Genomic DNA, 17389 nt, shown 5'->3' on the forward strand with positions numbered 1-17389 from the left:
AAAAAAAAAAAAAAAATACCGGACAGCCACTTGAAAGACTAAGCCTGGATCCAAACCTGATTTTTATAGCAGAATAAAACCCAGTAATATCGCCAAAGGTCACATACAAAATGTAATCATAAAAATAATAAAAATAAGTTAAGTTTTTAATAATTTTGGGACAGAGAGAGACCTTTAAAAGTAAAAACATAAAAAATTCAAACAGAAAGTTATAGTAGCTTTTGCTACATAAAAATGGAAAGAAATGTACTGTTTAACATTTTGAATGACAGAGAATAAATTCTTAATTTACCTAAACACACACACACACACACACACACATACCTCTGTACACAAAACTTAGTATCCTCAATATACATAAAACTTTAATAAATCAGAAATATTAACTATCGTGGGGGATGGAATCCTTCACGTCTCTCTGTTCATCATTTGATTTTCTTACAGTAAGGTTTATTTGGGGGAGGGGACAAACCAGGGCCCAGGGCCCTGCAATGTGCATTAAGAATTTTTAATGTTAAACCTACCGTTAATTAAAGCAATTAAACATAGATGGACATTTTTAGTAGCTAGATCTGAGGACTAAAATGCATTTGCAGAATCATCTTACGATTCCAGCCTCTACTATAAATCGTTAATGGCCTTCCATAATCCACGTCATAATCCAGACAAGCAAAGTGCATGGGGAATGGTGGGGAGATTGTGGGACACAAGCATGGAATGAAGAATTTGTTCTGCAAAACCTGATTCCAATCTGTATCTCCGGATTAAACTCGTCTTTAAAAAAACACACTTCTCCAAGGATAACCGCCCGTTTAGCAGAAGCTCTTTCACCCCCTAGACACTCATTTTTAATTCCAAGGTCTTTCCGTCTTAATACAGGTGTCGCCTCAACACCTCTCTCCTTTCTCCTGACATCTAAGTTGTTCCATTAAATAAAATGTATGATTTAAATTTCAATTTTACCGAAGCTGCGGGTAGAATTAAAGGGATCATTCAGATGAGTGATTTCATTGAATGTCACTTCACATGAATTTACATAAAGGTTCAAAAGGAAACTGCACAGCCTCCAAAAATTCTTTTGAAGGAGAAAGGAGGAAAATGTATATTTATTGGGCACCTATGGTTGTCAAGCAATGGACTGGATGACTTTACGTCATCCCATTTAATCCTTGCGGCCAGCAGGTGACATCGGCAGTCTCACACCCACTGTCTAGGGGACAGAAGATGAGGTGATCAGCAGAGAGTCACACCCTGCTGAGTGCAGCACACATTCTTGACTTCCCACACCCCTGCAAATGTAGCTATCTCCTCTTAGAGGGGGAACTTACACAGTATCAGCTTGTCCTGGAAGTGCCCTGCTGGCATCTCAAGTGGCCTTCAAACCACAGATGAGTGCTATCCACTGCTGGGACATAACCAGATTCCAAGTCCAGATGCACCATGGGAAGGCTGAGAGTCCAGGGTGGCCATCTTTAGCCTGGGCCAAGCCCGGAGTTTTGACTTCCTTTCCCTCCTGACCCCTCTGCAACATGTGTCAGTAGCACTAGTGGTTCATGCTCCCACACTCATGTCTGGGATGTGGAGAAGGAGTCTTTGGAAGTGACCCAGCTCTGCCTGGCTCTGCACAGGCAATTTGACATCTCAATGCCCACCTCCTTCTCTGAGAGTTGAAGTCCACATCTGGCAGCATCATGGATTCAATGATCAAAACTATGAGTGCTTAGCGCAGTGTGTGGCAAGTGTTCCATGAGTGTGCACCATTGCTCACACTGCTATGGCTGCCAGCCTCATCACAGCTCTGACATCACCAATAGAAGCCGTCGGATCCACCCTTCCTGGTCATTGCGTCTCCACCACATTGGCACACTGGACTCCTTCTTACCTTTGGGGCACACTTTCCCACATCACCGTGAGACCTATGGTCATTCTGGGCTTATCTGGATTCTAGGATGGCTCTGAGTTAGGCACAAGCTTGTTCTAGGGATACTCCCTAGGGTAAATACAACCCCAGATGCCGTGCTAATGGAATCAAGGTTGAATTAAAATTTTCCCTGCTTAACAACTGATCTGTGGATTTCCGAGGGGAAATTGGTCTACCAGGCTCTGTGGTGGTAAGGAAGACCGTGTCTGGAATGCGAGCGATCCCTTAGGATTCCTCTTAGTATTAATTTTCCCTGCCGACAATCCTGCCAGAGACTTGTTCCAACAGAATAACGGATGGCTGGCAAATAAAAGGGCATCTTCCAAGGGAGGTGCAGGCTGCTGCATAGCTGAGGTTCTCTCTGTGCTGAAATCCCAGCACACTGACCTGGGGCAGCATGAGGTTGCTGGGAGGTGCCCTCTTCCTGGAGTCGCTCTTGCCTCCTCTCTTCCTACCCACTTCCTTGACCTTCCTGAAGTCTTTGCTGCTTGGATCCCCATTGCCATCTTATAGCCATGCCCGATTCAGATGGCAGTCAGTTCACTGTCATCTCTGTCCACATTTGTCACTACCTAGGACTCTTAGAGAGTGAAAGTGGAACCCCAGCTACAGGCAGTGTAGCTCAGTGCTTCCCACCAAACCCCAGCCTCCCTCTGTTAGTTATTCCCTGCCTTTAACTGCTCCAACCGCTCCCTCTTCAGGAAAGGCTTTCCGGCGGGCCGGAGAGATGGCTCAGTGGTTAAGAGCACCTGTTGCCCTTGCAGAGAACCTGGGCTCTGTTCCCACATGGTGGCTCACAACCATCTGTGTAACTTCAACCATTGTCCTCCTCTGAACTCTGAGGGCACCTGGGACAGATATGTTATAAGTGCATATGTGAATGCAAAATATTCATACACGTAAGATTACATAAATCTAAGAGAAAGAAAAGGGGACAACACCTTCCCCATCAATGGGGGATGGGGGTTGGGAGGAAGGAGTCATTGACTTCCACAGTTTCCAGATATCTCATCACCATTTATGACCTGCCCAAATCTCTATGTTAGCAACACCCCCTTGCCCCCTGTATGTGGTGGGGGGGGGGGGNGAAGAGAGCACTCACAGACACTTCCACTCAAGGGCTGCCTTTGTATTATTTTCTTTTGTACATATGTAAACAGTGTCCCCACCTCTAACCCTTCCCCACAGTTTGTTGAGATGAACTGGGTCCTCACGGGTGACAGTCCTCGCGGCCAGTGTGGCAGTGATTCCTCAAGTAACATGCCCTGCTCTGGAGGGTATGATGCCCCATGGGACAACCCAGGGTTTTTCTAATGTTATGCATGCTGCTCTGCTGGTCCAGGTCCTGGATTGGCTTTGGGGCCCCTGGGCAGCTGACCCAGCTGTCACTACACCAGGCTGGGATCCAGCCGCCAACGTGTCTGTGGCTTCCCAAGGTCAAGGGACGGCTCCATCTCGGAGCATAGACTCTCAAGTCTGAAACACAGCCTCAGCAGAATTTGCTTTGGCTAATTTGTCTTTTTTAGCATCCAGGGAGGGAAATTGAACTCATTGTTCTGCTCTTAATAAAATGAAACGCAGCCTGCAGAAGCACGAGGCTGGCGGTGTCACTGGGCCATGCAGGCCAGCTTTCTCTAAAATTGATTGATGGCTACACATAAAATGATGTAATTTTTATGTCTCTGGAAATTTCTCATTACATATTTTACCCCTCCTTATGAGCCCTCAGTAGTGAATGATTCTGTGTAGAGAATATTATAGGAAAACTACCCGAAGGTGACAGATGCAGGCAGAGAGTTTGGGGGGAGTGGGTGAGGGCGACACAAACCATCTGAGCATCTACTGTGACCCAGAGTGTGCCACATAGTTTGCTTACATACTGTCACTGTGACCCTCTGGGTAAGATGGGAAAATCTACACTTCAAAGATGGGGAAGCTAAGAGTCAGAGATGGTGAAACACTCGCCCCAGCTAGTAAGCACAGGACCAGGCTGGAGCTCACTATGGCCTTGCTACAAAGCTTTCTCTTTCCCGTGGAGGGATCTTGACCTTCATACCTGTGTTTATACATGTGTTTAGCACTCTCACCTGGATCTGTCCATGTGTCCTCGATCCCTGGTGCTGTCTGGTCTCACCAGAATCCCTGGGATGGTATGAATTGTCCCACCACTTTACTACCAGTGAGCAAGCTGTCGGGCAAGGAACTGCCACGGTATTTTAGGTTAGGGCTCCACAACCTCACCCAGGCTTAGAAAGGACATTGGGGTTTCTAAAAACCCCAGGTTCTTGGTGGTCTTTGTTCCTTGGTGCTGCTATTCCCTTCCAGTCATCATCTCTAATCATCTTCACAGTGGTTTCTCTTCATCTTTTCTTACAGAGACCTGCTCCAACCCAAAGTGGAATCTCTCACTCTGGGGAGCCCAGAGCTCCCACTCAGCAATGCTTGGATTTTCCAGGAGCCCAGGGGAATGGATTTGTGCACATGGAGCCCTTTGAGTGATGGGCAATCTAAGAGATGATGGGACATAGAGGAGGTCTGGACCATCTTCCTGTGAAGTTCTGAAATTCCATTTGGCACACAGGTGAAATGGCAGAATCTGCTGTTTAAAGGGCAGCATTTGGATGGAGAGTCTAGGCTTGGTTCAGTGACCTCAGAAGCATTCACTTGCTCCCAGCCCGCTCTTGTAGCCCTTGAAATATCCCAGAGGCCCAGCCTCTGAGCTTTCTCTGTGGTACTTGTTCCTTAGCTGCCCATTTGGCCGCTGTCTGGAAATGTCAGGGCAGCAGGGTGCAGGGATGTACATGGGTCAGACAATATAGGCCCAGTCACATGGTCCAGAGATGACAGTCTGAGTCAGTGTGATGGGTACTCTTGGTTATCAACTTGACCACATCTGGAATTACCTAAAAAGCAAATGACTGGGCACACCTGTGAAGGGTTTTTTTTTTCCTTAATTAATTAAATCATTGGAAGTTGGAAGACCCACTTTTAATCCAGATCTTTGAGGTGGGAAGATAAACCTTTAATATGGGCCACACCTCCTGCCAGTAGCCTATATAAAGGTCATGGAAGAAGGAAGCTTGCTCTCCCTTTGCCTGCTTGATTTTGCCCTTTCTAGAAAGTCTATTTCTTCACTGACATTAGACTCTACTCCTTCAGGATTCTGACATATGCTGAAGATCAGCTGAGACATCCATTCGCATGGACTAAACAACTACTGGACTCTTGGACCTTCCTTTGGTAAAAGACCAAAGGACTAGCTGGACCACAGCCTGTAATCCACTCTAAAAGATCCCATATTATCCCTCTGTCTCTGTCTATGCTTATGACTATGTCAGGTAGATGGATAGATGGATAGATAGACAGACAGATAGATGATATGTATGTAGATAGATAGATAGATAGATAGATAGATAGATAGATAGATAGATAGACAGATGATATGTATGTAGATAGATAGATAGATAGATAGATAGATAGATAGATAGATAGATAGACAGATGATATGTATGTAGATAGATAGATAGGTAGGTAGATAGATAGATAGATAGATAGATAGATAGATAGATAGATAGATAGGGATTCATTCTATAAATTCTGTTCTTCTAGAGAACTCTAAGATGACTGAAACCAGGTCTTTGTCCCCAAGGAGCTTTGTCTGGTAGGGGAACAGGGTGACCTCACCATATGGCCACATATTTTTCCTACCTACAAGTGGGTGCTGCAAATAGAAAACAAAAAAACAAAAAAACTAACACGTGAGAATGGCTTTGGAAGTAGGCCTGCTGAGTAGACAGATGTGCTCTGTTTTAAAGTGATGGGTGCAAGCTGGCAAGGGATATATTTGTGTGATTAATCTTTATTGTCAGTTCAACTGGACTTAGACTTTCCTAGGAGAGATGTCTCTGGCCAAGTGTGTCTGTGAGGATGTTTCCAGAGAAAATGAGCAAATGAGCAGTGAGGCCTCCCCATGAGATTCAGTCCTCAGGGCTGCAAACATGGATGTGGGAGCCATGTTCCCAGCCTTCCAGAAGATACTCTCACATCCAGGGTTCAGACCCATTTCACAGACATTCTTTGAGCAACTGCCTCATGTCTGCTAAGTGCACTTGCAGGTCCCAGGGTTCAGACCCATTTCACAGACATTCTTTGAGCAACTGCCTCATGTCTGCTAAGTGCACTTGCAGGTCCCAGGGAACAGAGCTGGGCAGTCAGCCATTCAGGAGCAGATCTACTGCTGGTTGTCTGTATTCATTAACTTTCTGTTGCTATGATAAAAGTAATCAAAGGCAACTTATAAAAGAGAAAGTTGATTTTAGTTTACAGCTCCAGAGAGACATGAGCCCCTCATGGGGAGGCAGGCATGGTGAAAGAAGGAGGAAGCTGAGAGATTCCATCCTGTCACAAGCACAGAGTGGAGAGAGTGAACTGGAAGGAGGGTGAGTTATATAAAGCCAGCCCCTGCTGACATACTTCCTCCAGCAAGGCTGCTCCACCTACTCTTCCCCACACAGTGCCACCAGCTGGAACCCATGTGTTCAAACACCCAAGCCTATGGAGAACAGTCCCCATTCCAGCCACAACATCACTGCAGCCCAGACACATCTGCAGTGAAATCCTTCTTCCATCTCTCAAGCTTTTCCTTTTCTGTTCTCTGTCTCAGTATCTCGCAGCTTTGCTTTGTCTTAGCAAAGGGAGCTCTACCGGTGCTTTGCTTAAACAGAAACGTGGCACCGTGCCTCACTTTCCCCTACTGTCACCTCTAAAGCTGACTCTGTGTGTGCAGCCAGCACCATCTATCAGAGCACAGAAAGGAGGCGGGGACTGGTTTCCAGGTCGAGATCACACCCAATCTGTGTGATTGTCTTCTCTGTCAGAGTACCTGGCATGCAGAAACTCTGCAAATGTTTGCTGACTAGAGGAAGGAATGCATTGTGATAACGTGAGCATGGAACAAACGTGAACCCTCCATACCTTAGAATATGCTGCCATTAGCCCCTCTCATCAACTCTCTCCTCCCTTCAGCCCCCTTTTCTCTTTCCTTTCTTTTCCCTCCTCCCTTCACTAAAATACTATCTATAGTCAGTTAATGACAGCTTTTGTAATTTCAGCTGTAATCTAATAGCATAAATCATATTACTATTCCTGCTCCCAAAGCATTGCATCCAGACCCCTGAAAACACATTCTGAACCTTGAATAAACCTGAATTCCCTCTGTCCATGTGGTTCACCCTGCTCAGCATGCTGCACACCTAAAACCACCTCCCCCTAGACAGTGCCTATTCCCAACAAGGTCTGTGATTCACTCAGACCAGGACCTGACTGTTAATCTTTTTGTTTAAAAAAAAAAGATTTATTTATTTTATGTATGTGAGTACACTGTAGCTGTCTTCAAGCACACCAGACGAGGGCATTGGGTCCCATTACAGATGGTTGTGAGCCACCATGTGGTTGCTGGGAATTGAACCCAGGACCAGCAATCAGTGCTCTTAACTGCTGAACCATCTCTCCAGCCCCCTGACTGTTAATCTTGATGGTCAGACTCTGGTAGGAGCCTGGAAGACAAGAATACTGAGAGAACACAGACAATGGAGGATTGGTTTATGGGGTTTCAGAGGAGAACAAGAACTCTGCCAAAACCTGGGCCAGAGGCCATTTGAGTGCTGTTTTTTGTTTGTTTGGTTTTTTGTTTTGTTTTCTTTTGTTTTGTTTTGTTTTGTTTTGTTTTCCTGTGGAAACTGGCTGCATCTGTCCATGTCCTGAGAGTCTGAATGGGGTTGGATTTAAAGGTAGGGGATTAATTCATTTGGAGGAGGAAATTTCAAAACAGGATGGCACGCAGGCTGTGCTGTACAATGGCTCTTACCCAGGCCTACAGTGAGAGAGAGCAAAAAGAGGGAGAGGAAGGTGTGTGAGCAGCCTTACAGCTCCAGAGGAGAGTGAAGATGACACGGTAGCTCCAATTGTTAGTGATTAGTGTCACTAAAGAGAAACCTGGTCTCTGTAGTGGGGACAATAAACTGACCTGAGGGACAAGATCTCATCTACCAAAGTGAAAATGCAAATTCATGTGAAAGGAGAGAGCCTAAAGTGGGAATGGGGTTCCCTGCTCAAAAATACCTGCATGTGAATGCCTTGCCTGGGTTAACACACACAGAGCCATGCAGCTGTGCAGAAAACCAGCCCAGCTCCGTCCCAAGCTAGCTTCAGAACTAGGCAGCATTGTCCAAATGGTACTGGTGTTATAGACATGAAAAGGGGAAAGCCTGAAGAGGTCATGGAGTCGTCTACCATGATTCCTGAAGTTGATGCTAGCTAGGCAAGGAGGTCCCAAGAGGCTGCCACATGAAGCTGTGCAAGTAAAGCTAGGTTGCACTGGGGTCTCCAGGATGGTTATTACATTAGCTATGCTGGTTAATAGAATAACAATCATATTAGCAAATGATAAGCGATGGTGGAGATGCCCAGACCACAGAGCATATGCTGAGGAAAGCCGCAGACATGAGGTAGAGTTGGCACAAGAGAGCAACTGTGTTTGCTGCAGGTAGCAGAGCCAGAGGAATGAACCATGCAAGCCCTTTGGAGCCTGAACAATTCTATCAGTGTTCCCAGATGTCAGACATCCAGCTACATGGTTGCTATTTGCCCTTCTAGGTTTCCATCTACAGTCTGATTCGTTCTTGCTAGTCGCCTATTCATCCCTTTTGTAATGGAGATATTTATTCTGCACCATTGTAAACAGGAAGAATATAGCATATTTTTTATTTCATAAGAACTCGCAGTTAAGAGATTTCCCAAGTTCAAGATGAGGCTATAATTTTGGACTTATAAACAGTGTTGGATTTGTTAAGATCACGGGGACTTTTGAAGTTCAACTGGATGCATCTCATTTTATATGGTGGCCTTGAGCCTCTGGGGAGAAAGGTGGGAGCTTATGTCTGAAACGTGATATGCTGGGATAGGAGAGATGGCTCAGTGCTTAAGAGCAATGACTGCTCTTCCAGAGGTCCTAGTTCAATTTCCAGCAACCACATGGTGGCTCACAACCATCTGTAATGGGATCCGATGCCCTCTTCTAGTGTGTCTGAAGAGAGAGCTACAGGGTACTCACATACATAAAATAAATGAATAATTTTTTTAAAGTGATATGCTTAGGAGTCCAATTGACAGAGGTTAGGACAGTTAGTCTTCATTATCAACTTGATGGGGTTTAGAATCAAGGTGGAAAAAAATCTCCAGGCATATCTGTGAGGGCTTATTACATAGACTAGGATGAGTGAGCTCATGGCCTGGGCTCCCAGACTAAATGGAAAGAACAAAGTAAGTTGAACACAGACATTATCTCTCCCTGCTTCTGGCTGTGAACATAGTGTTCTCTACCCTGTATAATTCTTCTGTTAGATGATGCATGTCAATCATTCCAAGTACCAGCCCACATTAAAATGTTCATCAAACAATAAGCATTCTTAATCTCAGCAGGAAGGAGCAAATGGGTCGGCCCAGGGGTCACAGGACGAGGTCCCTTCGCTGAAGCTCCTTTTCAGCATGTCAGAACTGGGGCAGAGGAGGACCCTTCCTCGCTGTGTGACACACACTGCACTAGGGCTACAGCCTGTGTGCTGAACCCCTGCAATGAAGACTACTTCATATTCACATCACTGAAGCGCTAGAGGCTAACACAGCCTGGAGAAAGGCTCCCAGCTCCTGACCTGGATAAGCAGGTGACTGGTAGACACTGGAACAGGATATCTTCATCAATAATAAAGGCATTTCACACAGAGCACAAGCCTATTTTATTTTATTTTATTTTATTTTATTTATTTTCAATCTGCTCTTAAGAGAGGACAGGAATCAACCTTTAAGAAGATATTTGACAGAAACACAAACAAAAACATGAAGGGAAGCATAATAGTCAGGCGCCTGTCCAAAGCCCCACACTGCGGCACAGCAGGAGAGAAACACAAGCTGCCAGGCTTGCAGAGCACAGGAGAACCACGCCAAATATCTCATGCAAGTGGAAGCCAGGGATGGCGCAGATCAAATATTCAGGGGTGGCTCTGTCATTACCTCTGAAAATTAAGTTAGAAAAGCTTCATTAAGACCTTGGAGTCAGAGCAGGCGCTCTCATCTTGCAAACCTAAACAAAAGCAAGCATCCATCCGAAGGGAAGCCTGTCTGCTCAGCAGATCTCAGATCCCCAGTCTCAAACCGAGGCTAGAGTGAGCCGTTGTCCCTGGAGGGGAGGGGGGGGGTGCTCCAGCAGGTCCTCTTAGATCTATGCAATATTAGGGGAAAGGAGCTGGTGCATTCCTGAGACTGGAATGGTACGCAGATGAAATGGACTGTGCACCACCACAGCACAATGTGGAAATGGAGCCAGGTTGATCACGACCTGAGTGGAGAAATTCAGACTGACAGTGACAAAAAATGACACAGCCCTGAAGCCAAAGTGTGACCTTCTTGTCCTATCACAACCCTTCTGTCTGTCTGTCTGTCTGCTCTCTCTCATAGCAACACACGCTTGAGAAAATCAGCTTTTAGTCTCTAAGGGTTTTTTTTATTTTTATTTGTTGCCCCTGAATGTATATCTGTGTGCCACGACTGTGCCTGGTACCTAGGAGGCCAGAAGGCACTAGAGCCCTGCAACTGAAGCTACCAACTGTTGTTAAGTGTCATGTGAGTGCTGGGGACTAAAGCTGGGGTCCCTGAAAGAGCAGCAAGTGCTCTTACCCTCTGAATGATCTATACCATCCCAAGTTAATTAACTTAGTTAAAAACAGACAAACAAACAAACGCCTTGCTGGGCCAGTGAGATGGCTCAGGAGTTAAAGCCTTTGCCAAAGCAAATGTGAGGGCGGTGGTTCAGACACCCAGAGCCCATACAAATACCAGGTCGCTGTGGCAGCCAGCCAGTGACTCAGCCTCAGACGGTGGAGACAAGGAATCTCCAGAGCGAGCAAGCTGCCTCCTGAGACCAGCCCCATCTGGAGTTCTGAATTTGATGGCGAAACCCTTCCTCAGTGGAAGAGCTACTGAGAAGGATCCAGTTATCCACCTCAGGCCTCCACGTGTACACACTTGCATACTCACGCACACTTACATGTGCAGATGCACACATAAACGTGCATACATGCAGGTATGTGTGCCCCCTCCCACTCCTCACCCCTGCATAGCCACAGGCACACACACACCCATGTTCTCCTCTGTACCAGGCATACATATAAACATGCAGACAAAATATCAGCACAGGTAAAAAGAGGATACAAAATGAAATACTCAGAAAGTTATGAATGAAAGAACAATGTTCAGAGTCCAGAGGCATGGATGGAAGTGTCCATTGTCTACAGTTTGCTTTGGAGGGGATGTTTCTGGCAGGAATTCGTTCCTAAAGCTGAAAGTGCTTGTTATACTCTCCGAGTCAGTTTTCTAAGGTCCAGGGTTCTGGTCCAGGGTAAGCACGATAGGCTGGGTATGAGTCTCTTTGGGAAACTTGGAAAGTGCTGTCAGGGTCTCCCAGAACAGATGATAGAAACCTGGGTCAGGGCAGCGGCCACAAAGCAGGACTTCATCAGTTCACTGGAGAAGAAGGCTCCAGAAACTCAAAGACCCAAGCACTCTCTCTCTCTCTCTCTCTCTCTCTCTCTCTCTCTCTCTCTCTCTCTCTCTCTTCCTCCTCCTCCTCCTCCTCTTCCTCCTCCAAACAGGGTCCAAACATACTACCTAACCCAGGCTGGCCTAAACTCCCAATCCTCCTACCCTACCCCTGTGTGGAATTACAAGCATGACCCAGCACACCCAACTCTCAAGTACTGTCTTTAAGTCTGCGTGGTGGTTTGAATGAGAAAGTCCCCAACAGGCTTGGTTCCCATCGGGTGGCACAGTTTAGGGCAGTTTAGGTGGTACTCACAGGGAGGAAGTAGAGCGTTGGATTTGGGCTTTGAGTATATAGCCTAATCCTGTTTCCAGTTAGTTCTCTTTTTTTCCTTTGTGTTCAAGTTTGAAGATATAAGCAAATGTTCTCCCTTTGTGGATAAGAGAACTCTACTTTGGAAAATGGGTAAACTGATGGTCTAGATAATTAGAAAGAGAATGAATTGTATTGGAATCCAGTTCCAGGAAACACCTTGAGCCCTCCCCTGGACCACCTTGAAAGCATTGTGAGTAGAGTGCTGGCATTACCGAGCACTTCTCTTCCTCACATCACTTGAGAGCCAAAACAGCGAGGTACCCAGGCACCCACTCAGAGAATTCTGCTCAGCGCTGGACCCCATACACTGGAGAGAGGGGTTCTTCCAGCCTGGGACCCCTCAGCTCCATCTCTAGCTTGTAAGTCCAATGTCTGTGTTTATTCAACAGGCCCAGTGAAGCAAAACAGTCCTTCAGTTCTACTATGGCCTCAGACACCAGGGAGGGCCTTGATAAATGTTCACTGAGGTCCTACCGCAGCAGGTGAAAGTAAATACCCAAGGAAGAACTTGAAGGAAACACAGCCTGGCTTCCCTACCATCCATCCATCCATCCATCCATCCATCCATCCATCCATCCATCCTTCAGTTCAGGAGAGTGAGAATATATATATATATGTGTGTGTGTGTGTGTGTGTGTGTATGAATATATATACATATATATATGTGAGAATATATATTGTATATATGAGATACACACACACACATTCACCTTTATGAGCGTTCTAGAAATCACATATGTAATCAAAGACCCACACCCATGGCCATGCTCAACTGTTTCCATCCAGTTAGTAATCGCTGAGTATCTGCCAATTGCTTTCCAAAAAAAACCCAAAAAGGTGTTCCAAGCCAATGGGCAGACAGCTCATTTATCTGCCCAACAAGGCTGGAGGCAGCACTTGGAAGGGCTCAGCCTCACAGCGGCAGGGAGGAGCTCAGAGTTCTGCCTGGCATCTCCTCCTGCTTCTCACCAGCTACTGCCAAGGAAAGCGGTCAGCAGGGCCGTACCCCACTGGGTTCTAAATGCCTGTCACTGCAGCCCTGGGTAAATCAAGAAAAAAAATATTTGTACTGTTCTATTGTCAGTTAAGTTGTATAGTGGCAAACCTCAAATTCCCAACCACTCCAACCAAATTTGTATGTTGAGGTTCTAAACTCCAGAACTCCAGAATGTGAGTGTATTTGCAAACTGGGTCCTTAAAGAGGTAATTAAGCTAAGAACGAAGTAAAATGAGGTCATTAGGGTAGGCTGCCATCCAATGTGCCTAGCTTCCTGGTAAAAGGCGATTAGGAGACAGGTGTTCACAGAAGGAAGGCCGTGTACAGAGGGAAGGCACTCATCCACAAGCCAAAGAGGCGGCTTTGGAAGAAAACCCGCTGCCCCTGTGACCTCAGAATCCCACCTCCAGAATTGAGGCACTAACCGCCAGCTGTTTAAATTCCCCAGCTACGGAATTTTGTTACCCTAGGAAACTAATGTACAGGCTCTACATTTGCAAAGCTTTTTCTTATAACCTCACTTAATTTTTATGAAGTCACTTTGTTCATAAGAGCCTTGGCCCCTCAGTTGCTGATCTTGAAACCTTCTGATGGCCTCTACCTCCTACTTGCAAGGCAAGTGCTCAGCACCATTGCTTTGAGTGTTTCTGCCCCTCTGTCAAGGAGAGTGGGGTTAAAACTGGACCTAATCTGGGGAGACGCTGCTGAGCTTGAGCTGCAATGGGTTGGTGGCAGGAATGCCATCCACATTCCTGTGCTTTATCACTGTAACAAAACCAACTTAAAACCGAGGAAAGGTTAGGAAGAGGGAGATAGCTCAGTCAGTAAAACATTTGTCCTTCAGGCATGAGAACCTAAGTTCAGATCCCCAGCACCAAAAATCCAGGCATGCATCTGTAACCCAGCACTGGGGAGGCAGACCCAGGCAGACTCCTGGAGTTTTTTGGCCAGCCAGTTTAGCTGAATTGGTGAACTCTTGGATCATTGAGAGACCTTGTTTTTTTAAAAAAAAAATAAGGTGACCAGCACTTAAGAGGAAGAGGCAGGCAGATCTCAGTCTGAGTTGAGGCCCAGCCTGATTCACACAGTAAAGTTCTAAGACAGCCAAGATTACATACATACATACATACATACATACATGCATACATACACATGTGGAGAGTATCCGAGGAAGACACCTGACATTGACCTCTGGCCTCCACATGCACACACACACACATACACACACACACACGGACACGGACACACACAGACACCACAGACACCACGGACACGGACCCAGACACAGACACAGACACACAGTGAGTGGAACATTTTGACTTGATGTTTCAGGTTGGTTCTGTTACAGAAGATGGGGGTTGAGATTTCTGAAGCAAGGTAGAATATTGTGGCAGGAGCCAGTTGTAAAGGAGGTGCCTATATCATGGCGGCCAGGAAGATAAGGAGAGGAAGGGGCTGAGGGTCTAATGTCCCATTTAAAGAAGTATCGTGGAGATCCAGCTTCCTTCTGGTAGGTCCCCCCTTCAGCAGCACCACAGATTGGGAACCAAGCCTTCAACCCGTCATCCTTTGGGAGATACTGTCAAAGGCAGTATCTTTGACAGTATCTTGTTTTTCCTGTTCATACTTCCAAATCCAACGAAGAAGAAGTGAGCATCTTTGTGGCTACCAGGTCCACCTCTGCTGTCTACTCCAGGAGTACAAGCCCCATCCCTCCTCCCTAGACTGCTGGCTGCCTGCCTGCCTTGGCCCTCATTCCAGGGGCACCAGGGGCACCGTTCACCGTGAGTCACCACACACCGGAAGGAACGCCATCAGAGAAATGGGTTCACCTGAGGTTTGTTTTCAAAACAGTCATATCTTTTCCTCTGAACATGGATTGAAAACTTGATAGCATACTAAGGAGTCAGACTGGTAAAATCCATTGGCTCAGCTTCTTTTTTCTCTTCTGTGTGTGGTGTTTTTTTTTGGGGGGGGGATGGAGGGCTGAGACTGGGCAGGATGGAAGTATGAGACAGTGCACAAGATTTAAATTTTTTTTTATTTATTCCTATCTTTTTTCTTTATTGTAAGCGTATGTATGGGTGGGTGTGTTCATGTGAGCACAGGTGCCCAAAGAATCCAAAAAGGGGTTTTGGAGCCTCTGAAGCTGGAGTCACAGGCTGCAGTGAACCACCCCACATGGGTACTGGGAAACAAACTTGGGTCCTCTGGAAGAGCAGCAACCTCTGAGCCATCTCTGTAGCCCCTTAAAATATCTTTTTACTTAGGTACCAGAATATACCAAGAAAGGTGAAATTATACTCATGATCTTACTCTCCTATATCCTTAAAAATATTCCTTTCTGGTCTCATCTAGATGTTCATATAATTTTTACAGCTATATTCATGGCAACAAAAAAATGAGATTTGATATTTCTGTTTAACATTATACGAGAGCATTTCTCCAAGTCACCACATAATCTTCTTGATTATATATTTTTTTAATGGCAGCGTAATGCAGCCCAGAGCAATGGAAGCACAAAAGCACAGCCATTCCCCTTCCCTAACCCATTTAGGATCTGTCCAATTTTTCACTTCAAATGATAGCCAGTCTCTCCCGTCCCCTTCCCCCTCCCCCACCCACCCCCGCAGAACTGCAGAACAGCAGCAGACTCCTGATGTAACTGGGAGGTTTGGGCGTTAAACAGCGGTTCCATGTACAGGTGGTTTGCCCAGGACTCACCCTCGATAGTGAAAACAAATGGGTGGAACAGCCTCAGAGGAAGGCTGGGTAAGATGGGTGCCCTGGAAACACACAGTGACGCCAGCCATTTCCCAAGTCATCCATTTCCTAAGTCCCTCGGGAACCCCTGCCAGCCACTCAGCTGGTGACAAGGTAAGGGGGCACTTAAAGGGAATGGCACAGGGTCTCAATCTAGCTCCTGCAAGAATAAAGTATCCAGGGGTAGGGGAAGTCTACCTCCTCTAGATCTTACCACTCTCTTGAGCCTGGAACCTCCAAAGCGTGAAAACTGAGGCCCTTCTGCTCCTTCCAGGGGCCAGGCAGATGTGGTGTGCATCTCCCTGGATCCAGCGCTGACTGATCCAGTGCTGGCTCTCGTCATTCTCCTGTAACCTCTGCCTCGTAGACAGGCAGTTCTAGCCCCAGGCTGGTAGCCTAGCACCACCCCTCATGTTGACTGTGCCAACTGGGACTCCTGGACCAGGAGCCTCTCTCCTGGCTCATTTGGTGTTGAGAACGGCAGACAGCTTTGGGAGGTGACAAGAAGCAGAAGGAAGAGGGTGTCACCATTGCTTTTAAGGTCATATCTATTTGGAGAGAATTCAAAATGCAAGCATACTAATGCAGTCACCGTGGCCAAATTAATTTACTGCCTCCTGCTCACAGCTGCCCTGCCCCTTAGAGTGAGTTGAATTTTGAGATCTGGTGGTGGGGCAGAGCCCAGTGCAAAGTCTGCCATCATCCATGGTCAATGCCAAGGTCATTCTAAGCTAGGCTTGCTTTTACTAGTCACAGAAGCAGCCGACAGTATTTATTGTTCAATATTATGTGAAACAGTACCCATGTTTTATCTACACAATATCCTGAATAATCCTCACAGCAACTCTGAAAGAAAGGGCTGTTCCAGCTAGCCCTGTTCAATGGGTGGAAAAGCACAAGGGCAGGAAAGTGGAGTAGCTCACCCAAGCCATCCTGCAAGCAAACTGCTAGCTAAGATTCAGGGTCAGGTTGGGTCTGGTGGCACTGACTATAGTTGATCCTCCAGAGTCTGAGGCAGAAGGATCATAAGTTCAAGACCTGCCTAGACGATCGAGTGAGTTTTAGGGCAACCTGGGTAACCTAGTGAGAGGCTACCTCAAAACTAAAAAGAGGGACTGACAAGATGTCTCGACTGGTAAAGGTGTTCAACACTAAGCCTGATGATATGAGTTCAGTCCCTGAGCCCCACATGGTACAAGGATAGAACCAACTCCCCAAACTTCTCATCTCCACATGAGCACATCTCCATAGCACAGGAATGTGTGTTCTCACATTCAGACTCAGACTAAGGCAGGCTCACTTGTATGCATAAGCTCCCTCTCAGGTGAACACCTTCTGCCACCCTTACCACAACCATGGCAAAATAATGACTGAGCCCTTAGGGAATGCCAGACACTTTACTAAGAGGTTTGCTCTAGCTCCTGAATGAGGAAATTGGGAGTTAAAGAGATTATGTAAGACCTGTGGCTACTGAGCCGGCAGTCATTTCCTCTCCAGTCTGATTCCTCCTTCTTTCAGAGTAATAGACCCCACTTTTAGCTGCACATCTAGAATGAAGGCTGCACTCCTAAACTCTAGGGGGTGGGATACATTTGTATGACTGATGTCATGGATGCAATGGATATCACCAAAAAGAGCTTTCTGCCACAGCCAGACCTCTTTTCTCCTCCCAGATGATGGGACATGACCATGACAGTAGTTACATGCGGCCCAGGGCAGCCAGATCCATGAACAGCAGAGC

This window comes from Mus caroli, chromosome 3 (genome assembly GCF_900094665.2).
Source record: "Mus caroli chromosome 3, CAROLI_EIJ_v1.1, whole genome shotgun sequence".
Taxonomy (NCBI): Eukaryota; Metazoa; Chordata; class Mammalia; order Rodentia; family Muridae; genus Mus; species Mus caroli.